Source organism: Balaenoptera borealis (assembly GCF_965194805.1).
Source record: "Balaenoptera borealis genome assembly, chromosome: 8".
Lineage (NCBI taxonomy): Eukaryota > Metazoa > Chordata > Mammalia > Artiodactyla > Balaenopteridae > Balaenoptera > Balaenoptera borealis.
The window spans coordinates 7,489,734-7,499,710 of NC_138865.1; the positions used below are offsets into that span (position 1 = coordinate 7,489,734).

Here is a 9,977-nt window from a genome sequence, read left to right on the forward strand (position 1 = left end):
ATACTAATTGCATACATTTCTGCAAGATACAGAGAAAAGAGGGAAAATGTACCTTCTTGTTCCTAAAGCTAGAATAAACTTGAGGCCAAACCTGAAGGACACTATGAGAAAGGAAATTTCAGGCCATTACACTCATAAATACACAAGCACAAATTTCAAACAAAACAGCAAATTAATCCAGTAATATATTAAAGTATCCAGATGGGCTTATTCCAGGATTTTAAGATTCAGTTTTTGGTGACCAAAAAGGTAACGTGGAGGACCCAGCCTCTGTCCCCCAACAATGATGAATAATTAGATAGCTATCCATGAACAAAAACAGCTCTGGGAGAGTACTGGAGTCCGTGTAAGAAATTTTAGTAACACGGTGAAACAAAAAAACCTGAGAATAACCACACAAGAAAAGATATGTTGAAGCTTAATCCCTGATGTGATAGTATCTGGAGGTGAGGCCTTGGGGAAGTGATTAGGACATGAAGGTGTAGCTTTAATGAATGGGATTAGTATCTTTGTAAAAGAGCCCCCAGAGCGCTCCCTTATCCCCCTCCGCCATGTGAGGACACAAGGGAGAAGCTGTAAATGAACCAGGGAGGAGGCTCCCTCCAGACACTGAATCTGCTCATGCCTTGATCTTGGACTTCCCAGTCATCAGGACAGTAAGAGATAAATAATGTCTTGTTTATAAGCCGCCCGTCCTATGGTATTTTTGTTATAGCATCCTGAACAGAATAAAGCAGAAATTGGCACCGAGAAGTCGGGGTGCTGCTCTAACAAACCCTTAAGAATGTAGAAGCAGTACTGACTTTAAGTAATGGATAGAGGGTGGCGGAGCTTTGTAGTGCATGCGAGAGACACCCTACGTCGCTAAGAACCAAACTTTAAAGGAGATTGTACTGACAACTCAGAAAGGAAAGAGGAGAGTGATAGAGAAAGCCTCAGTCTTCACAGAGAATACCTAAGTAATGAATAGAATGTCGGTATAAATATGGATGGAAAAGGCCATTCAGATGATATCTCAGCCAGAAATAAGGGATGTGTTATTGGAAACCGGAGGAAAGGTGGTCTTTGTGATAAGTAGCATAGAATGGGGCGGAACTGTGTTCACGTCCTGGTGTACTGTGCAAGGCAGAACTCGAAAGTGATGACATTGGAATTTCAGCTGAAGCAAAACTGAAGCAAAACGCTGAAGATAAGCTTGGTTCCTCCTGACTGCTTATCGTAAAATGCTAGAAGAGAGAAATGACATGACAGAATTGATAACAGAAAGGAAAGAGAACTTAAAGATTTTGAAAATTATCAGCCTATCCATATTATAAAAAATGAGAAAGTAGTCAGAAGAGAACACTAAGGGTGTGGCCTACTTAGCCAGAAAACTATAAAGGAAAGCAAGGAAATAATTATCATGGTACTGCTTTCCTGACGGCAAGGGAAAATGAAATTGTGACTGGGAAGGTGTTACTACAATACTTTTTTAAAATAATAAAAAAAAATAGGTGGAAATCTGTATTTCATACAATAGAGGGGATAGGATGGTGTTTCTATGTAATTCTAAATGGTGCTGTAGAAAAAAACTTAAGGACAAGGAAATATGTTCAAAATATACCACTAAGTGAATGTAACAGAATGTGGGGCTTCCCTCGTGGCACAGTGGTTAAGAATCCACCTGCCAATGCAGGGGACACAGGTTCGAGCCCTGGTCCAGGAAGATCCCACATGCTGCGGAGCAACGAAGCCCGTGCGCCACAACTACTGAGCCTGCGCTCTAGAGCCTGTGAGCCACAACTACTGAGCCCATGAGCCACAACTACTGAAGCCCACGCGCCTAGAGCCTGCGCTCCGCAACAAGAGAAGCCACCGCAATGAGAAGCCCGTGAACCGCAACGAAGAGCAGCCCCTGCTCGAACCAACTAGAGAAAGCCGGCGCATGGCAACAGAGACCCAATGCAGCCAAAAATAAAATAAAATAAATTTTTTTTTAAATGTGTCCTTTGGGATAATTCCGGTCTTTAAAAGATAGCTCTTTCAATTTTCCATAACCTTATCAATGGTTCGACCTAATTAGATACTCTTTGAAACATTAAAAAAGGAGTTAGGACAATTTTGTCACCAAAAATAGAAGGGTGAAAATGGCATATTAATGATTCATATCAACTTCAGGATGATAGTAATCACCAAAGAAGGAAGAAAAAGGCATGAAAAAGTGAAGCTTTAGCTATATCTGCAATGATTTGTTTCTGTTTTTTAAAAAAAAGCCATGTCTTAACTTTTTACTTTTCTATATATTTTTAAATTTTTATAGAACTTAGAAGTATACAAACATAAAAGAAAAGGAGAATATTATATAATTCAGATTTCAAATTGAAGTGGGACATCTTAAATTAGAAAGAAAACCCAGATGTCTTAAAGGGTATTGTTGACAGACATGACTATATTAAAAGTTAAAACTCTATTTGATGAAAGTCACAAAAAATTAAGAATAGAAAGGCATTCCAGTAGAAAAATGCATAAAAGGTATGAAGAACCAATTCAGCAATAAAAGACATACAAATAGCCAATAAACATTACCAAAAAAAAATCCGTAATGTCTCTAGGCAATCACAGAAACACCAATTCTATCACAGATGACTTTTTAAAGTTCTGAATTTGGCAAGATTTTTGTTAAAGGCTATTACCCAGTGCAGGTGGACCTATGGAGAAATAGGTACTCTCAAACCTCATTAGTGAGACTATAAATTGCTAAAATCTCTTTAGAAATAATCCAACCATGACTAATAAAATCTAAAATGCACCTGTCTTATTGTAGAGCAATTCCACTTAAGAATCTGTCTCATGGGAATAAGAACACAGTACACTAAAATATCATGCGCAAGAAAGCTTATTGCAGTGTTGTTTATAATGGAAAAAACCTAGAAACTGTAATCAGAAAGGATTGGCACATTTATACCATGAAAATTATTCATCTATTTAAAAGAATAAGTTAGATATATTTTAATCATCCTGAAAAGACATCCATGATAAATTATTAAATTAAAAATAGCACATTACAGAGTATGATTTTATTACTGGAAAAAATAAAGTGTGTATAGATAGATAGATAGATAGATAGATAGATAGATAGATAGATAGATAGATAGAAAAGAAAATGGAAAAGTAACAAAAGGATACTCATCAAATTGATGGCAAACACATCAAAAAAGTTGGTACCTCACAGGGAATGGATCACAGGTGAAGAGGCAATTATTAATATTTCCTTTGTATGTCTCTGTTGTTTCTGCATGTTATAATAACTGGAAATTATATGTATAACAAAAATTAAACATAAAAATTTAAGTGACTATGATTATTATAACTTTGTAGGAAAAAATTAGAAATTTTAAGATAAAGATCATTCAAGATGTACGAATATTGTCACAAAATGAGCATAAATTTCTCACATAAGTTTAAATAAATCTCTCTGCCCCTTGGCCAGGAAGATCATGTGAAGAAAGATGAGTCTTTCAAAGAATTAAAAAAAAAAAACCCGGTTGTTCTGTATTTTTCTGTTCTCTCTTCCCCCTTGAGTATAATCTGGAAAAAAGCTGCCAAACTGGCAGATTTTATGTGCCCAGTTGAGCGCCTCTCTTAGACTCAAAGAAATCTCTCACTGCCCCCGCTTGGGCTGCTCAGCTGACTACGCAGCACGTGCTCTTAGGGGCGGTCTAGTGGAGCCCGCATCCACCCGCGCTACTTCTCTCCAACGTATGTTACCGAGAGAAGAGACTCCTTCCCGTTACATGACCCTCGAGGGAGTTAGCTGTGGGTATTTTGGCACAGAAAACGGCAATGGTGCACCTTTTGCCTCCAAAGCTAACTTTTTTTTAGGGAGAATTTGAAGAACACTTCTGTGTCATCTGAGCATATCCAGGAGGACTTTCCTATAAACAGTCCAGCAGTTTCTTATTCCAATTTAATCTTATTTACCATTCAATAACACCTCTTCATGATTCTCTCTGCAGAAACTTTGCCATTCGAAGGGAAGGCATCCACTGTACCTCCTAATCCATCCTAATACCTCTGCCCGGTTCTTTAGTGGGTATTTGACTCTTCCATTCCCTCTATTCTGAGATGACCAGTGAAGCATTTCTCATGTCCTGCTGCCCTACTTCTCAAAAAATCAAATCCTTGTAAAATTAAATATTTCCAACATGTTTTATTAAATCTATGTCTTCCCTATAGGGGACAGAGTACAAATCGTTAGTACCACAGTGGGGATAAGGATACCCTAAGGGTACCCTAAATAAGACACAGCTCCTGCTCCAAGAAGTACAGGACGTAGAAGGGGAGGCAGAGAAGCAGCGAGACAACTGCGTCCTCGGTCATAGAGCGCTCCTGGCGCACCGGCCACCTCTAGATGACGGGCTCCTGCCTGCCACCATGGACTCACCCGTGATCTGCGTCTCTTTACCAACTATGTCTCCTATCTAAAGCACAACTGAAAATTTTATGGTTCAATATAAATATTCATTCAACTGGCAATGTGCTGCTTAACATCTGGGGGGACAAAGACCACTTTGAGAATATTTATGAAATATTTACTTATGAAAAAATAAGGAATTTATGAAAACTCTACCAAGAGAAGACTTTACATAAGTAAAACAGTTTCCATTGTTTTGTGACTTCCTAAGGACTCATGAACTCAGAGTAAACATCCACATTCGGGATCACACGAAGACTTGATCCTGGTACCAAGTCAAATCACATAAAAGCAGTATAACAAAATTACGTTACTTTAGAATCCCCAGGGGAAAGTCCCTACAGGTTACGACTGAGCATCATGCCCTTGACTTGAATTTGGAACTATTAATAAAAATATCCAGGGACTTCCCTGGCAGTCCAGTGGTTAAGTCTCCAGATTTCCAATGCAGGGTGCACAGCTTCGATCCCTGGTCAGGGAACTAAGATCCCACATGCCGCATGGCCAAACAAATAAAAAAGAGAGAGAGAAAAGAAAAAAGCATATCTAGATTTAAATATTTAGTCCAACTAAAGTTGGACTTTAAAAATTATGATCAAAGACATCCAATATTTTCATCAAGATCTCTTATAAAAATGTGCAACATAACTTCCTCTCCAAATCCAAAGATTTCAATGAGGTTTAAAATTAAGGGTATTGATAACCACTGAGTGGAAGAGTTGGAAGGAAAAAAATTGTGGCCACAGAGTCGGAACGGCTGAATACAAGACTCCAAAGGTGACGCAATTCTAAGTGTTGTCAAAGCGCACAGTGTGAAGTGAAGATGAGCATCGCAGGAGGTGAGAGAGTCCATAAATGAAGAGGGTAGGGTGCCTGATGGTGTTTTTGTGGATGCTGAAGTCACTGAAGATGTTGGGAAAACAAGAGGTGGACAGAGCAATCCAAGCGTTAATAGAGAGACAGGAAAATGGAAGGATTTTACACTTTGGATGATATGAATGAGACGTGGGTACAGAACTTTGTAGTGGCTACAACCCAACAGACTCCTAGCAGACGGGGACACCTAGACATCTGAGGAGCTCACTGCAGCCTGAACTGCTTGTACTTCTCAGAAAGCCTAGCCTCTGCTGGACTGGGAAATGCTGGTCTCTCTTAAGGAGCACAGGCTGATTGGTTGAGTTAAGCTTTCAGAGAGGCTCATTTCCAAGGATGCTTATACTCAGCTCCCAAAAAGGCTTACTGGCCTGTTCTCAGCAGTGAAACTAGCAAAGAGGGGCTTAGGGGATAAGAAGTCTGAACTCCGTCCAGCCAGGCAGTGGGATGCCAAGGAATGTGCAATAGAGCCAAGAAGTGGGTTGATGAATGCACGTGTGTGGGGATGAAGGAGGGATGGAGTCTCTGCTCCCAGAGCGTTCCTGAAAAGATTTAGCAGCGCTGACTCTGCCCTGGGAAGCTTGCAGCAATCTCACTGAAGGAAGCGATCTAATCTGATGGCTAACTTTGTTTTCTCAATGTGGGGTAGAATCTGTCCTCTTTGGGTTCTGAAACACTATCGCTACAAAGAAAATGAGTTGAGACGTGCTCCTGGTTAGGTACCAAATGACTTCCAGTACCCACATTCAAGTTCAGATGCCCCCAGTATCACTAGAAGTGATTGCTTATGACAATTATTAAAACCTTGATTAGTGCCTAGATTCAAGTTTGGGTGAACATGTCACTGAACTAATGCCCAGACGCCTGAGGAAGCAAGGGGGATAATCAAGGGAGAACAAAACTCACCTAAGAGAATTCCAAAGACTGATCTAGGGGTGAGGAGGGACAGCTGTTTAGAACTCTGACCACTGTCCTCCCCACTCGACCACAGCCAGACTGCACAGGAGAGCTCTGCCACGTGGGCACAGAGGTACACGACTCATTCCCCAGGGAACACGGTGGCCAACCTGTTCTCTTCGGTGTGTGCACGGAGCGCTCCTGAGGCTGTAAAGACGGTACTGCTCCGGCCCTTGGGCATATAATGGCCAGCTGACAGCTGAAATGGTACTGTCCTAAGAGAAAGGTCCCTCCTCAGGCCACCAGCATCAACAGTCATCACCAGATTCTACTAACAGAGCCTCACTTCTGTTTGCTCAGCAAGCCTTCTCTAAGAGTCTCTTACTAAATGCAAATCTTCACACAGGGGACTCAAGTTTCACAAAACTTTGAAAACTGAAACCCACACCAGGAACATAACTCTCTATATTATTTTGCCCCATAGTAGCTGAGGTCAGCACAAATTCAGAACAAGACAGAATCTGCCACTTTTACCCATGTAGGTTCTCATCAGCACAAGCCCTGCCTGGTTGCAGCTGACCCCTTATCAGGTTAAAAGTTCTAGTTTCTGTTTTTCTATATATCGATCACCATAGTGACCTTGACAAACCTATGAAGGAAAAGATTCAATAAGCTCACCCTGCCATTCCTATGTAATTCTTCCCCTCACTGGCCATTTATTTGTTGGCGTTTTGGTCTTTCTTTCATTTTCTGTGAAGTCTTCTTCTCTCCCTCTCTCTTCTCCCTTAATAATGTCTTCTTATCACAGAAAAGGACAAACTTTAATCTTATACTGATTAGAATGCTGAGTGCCATTTTAATCTGTTCAGGCTGCTATAACAAAATACCATAAGATAGGTAGCTTACAAACGAAAGACACTTGTTTCTCACAGTTCTAGAGGTTGGGAACTCCAAGATCATGGCACCAACAGATTCAGCAAGGAAACTAAGGGTGGTTTACTTCAAAAGATAAAATTGACAAACATTTAGCTAGACTAAGAAAAAAAGAGAATAGTCAAATAAAATCAGAAATGAAAGCGAAGACATTACAACTGATACCACAGAAACACAAAAGGTCATAAGAAATTACTGTAAACAATTATATGTCAGCATACTGGATATCCTGGAAGAAATGGATAAATTTCCAGGAACAAACAACTTATTGAGAGTGAAGCATGAAAAAATAGAAAATCTGAACAGACCAAAAACAGGTAAGGAGATTAAATCAGTATTCAAAACCTCCCAACAAAGAAAAGCCCAGGACCAGAAGGTATCACTAGTGAATTCCACCAAACCTTTGAAAATAATTTAATGCCAACTCTTTTCAAACTCTCCCAGAAAACTGAAGAGGAGAGAACCCTCCCAAATTCATCTTATGAGACAAACGTTACCCTGTTACCAAAGCCACATAAAAACACTACAAGAAAATAAAACTACAAAACAATATCCCTGATCACAAAGATGCAAAAGTTCTCAATAAAATGTTAGCAAACAAAAGTGAACAGCACAATAAAAGATCATACATCATGATCAAGTAAAATTTATCCCTGGGATGCAGGGATGGTTCAACATATCAAATCAATAAATGTGATATACCACATTAACAGAATGGTAAAAATCATATGATTGTCTCAATAGGTGCAGAAAAGGCATTTGACAAAATACAACATCTTTTCATGATAAAAAAAAAAAACTCTCAACAAATTGGTACACAAGGCGTGTACTTCAACATAATAAAGGCAGTATAGGACAAGCCCACAGCTAACGTCATACTCAATGATGAAAGATTGAAAGTTTTTCCTCTAAGATAGAAACAAGACAAGTGTGCCCCATATCACCCCTCCTACTCCACACAGTACTGAAAGTCCTATCCAAATCAATTAGGCGAGAAAAATAAAGTCATCCAAATCAGAAGAGAAGAAGTAAAACTGTATCTGTTTGCCGATGACATGAGCTTATCTATAGAAAAGTCTAAAGACTCCACCAAAAATGGTTAGAACTAATAAAAAAAATTCAGTAAAGTTGCAGATACAAAATCAACATACAGAAAAGCAGTTGTTTCTATACACTAACAATAAAATACCTAAAAAAATAAACAATTCAATTTACAATACCATCACAATAAAAGATATAAGAATAAATTTAACCAAGGACATAAAAGATCTGAACATTGAAAACTATAAGACTTTGAGGAAAGAAACTGAATAAGACACAAATAAATGGAAAGATATCCCATGTTCTTAGTTAGGAAGAACTGTTAAAATGTCCATACTACCCAAAGTCACCTGTACCTTCAATTTAATCCCTAGCACAATTCCAGTGGCATTTTTCACATAAATAGAAAAAATGATTCTAAGATTTGTATGGAATCACAAAAAACCCCAGAGACCCAAAGCAATCTGGAGAAAGAAGAACAAAACTGGAGGCATCACACCTCCTGTTTTCAAACTATACTAAACAGCTATAGTAATCAAAACAGTATCATACTTACATAAAAACAGACACATAAAGTAACTGAACAGAGTCGAGAGCCCAGAAATAAATCCTCACATTTATGGTCAATTAATATTTGACAAGGGAACCAATAATACTCAATAGGGAAAATGGTCTCTTCAGTAAACTGTGCTGGGAAAACTGGTTAATTACAAACAAAATAATGAAACTGGATCCCTACCTTACACCAGTCACAAAAAATTAACTCAAAATAGATTACAAATGTAAACGTAGGAAATAAAACTCCTAAAAGAAAACATAGAGGGAAAGTTCCTTGACATTGGTCTTGGCAATGATTTTTTTGATATGACATCAAAAACACCCGCAACATGAGCAAAAAATAAACAAATGAAACTACATAAAACTAAAAGCTCTTGCACAGCAAAGCAAACCACCAACAATATGAAAAGGCAATCTATTGAATGGGAGAAAATATTTGCAAATCATGTATCTGATAAGTGGTTAATATCCAAAACATATAAGGAACTCATAGACCTCAACAGCAAAAATTAATAATAAGAATAATAATCTGATTTTTAAATGGGCAGAGGCCCTAAATAAACATTTTTCCAAAGAAGATATACAAATAGCCAACAGGTACATGAGAAGATGCTCAACATCACTAATCACTAGAGAAATGTAAATCAAAATTACAATGATATATCACCTCATACCTGTTACAATGGCTATCATAAAAAAGACAGGAGATAAGTGTTGGCAAGGATGTGGAGAAAATAAAATCCTTGTGCACTGCTGATGGGAAGGAAAATTTGTACAGCCACTATGGAAAACAGTATGGAGGTTCTTTCAAAAATTAAAAATAGGGCTTCCCTGGTGGCGCAGTGGTTGAGAATCTGCCTGCCAATGCAGGGGACACGGGTTCGAGCCCTGGTCTGGGAAGATCCCACATGCCGCGGAGCAACTGGGCCTGTGAGCCACAATTGCTGAGCCTGCGCGTCTGGAGCCTGTGCTCCGCAACAAGAGAGGCCACGATAGTGAGAGGCCCGCGCACCGCGATGAAGAGTGGCCCCCGCTTGCCGCAGCTAGAGGAAGCCCTCACACAGAAACAAAGACCCAACACAGCTGAAAATAAATTAATTAATTAAAAAAAAAAAAAAGGAAAAAACTCAAAAAACAAAAATATAAAAAAAAATTAAAAAAATTAAAAATATTACTACCATATGATCCAGTAATCCCATACCAAAAAGAACTGAAATCAGAA

The 9,977-nt window shown here is 38.9% G+C and overlaps 1 protein-coding gene across 1 annotated transcript in view; it reads left to right on the forward strand.

Moving 5' to 3' along the window:
• Nucleotides 1-9,977, forward strand: part of LOC309634065 (uncharacterized protein) — a 130,847-nt gene that overhangs the window by 118,886 nt on the left and 1,984 nt on the right. The window lies entirely within an intron of this gene.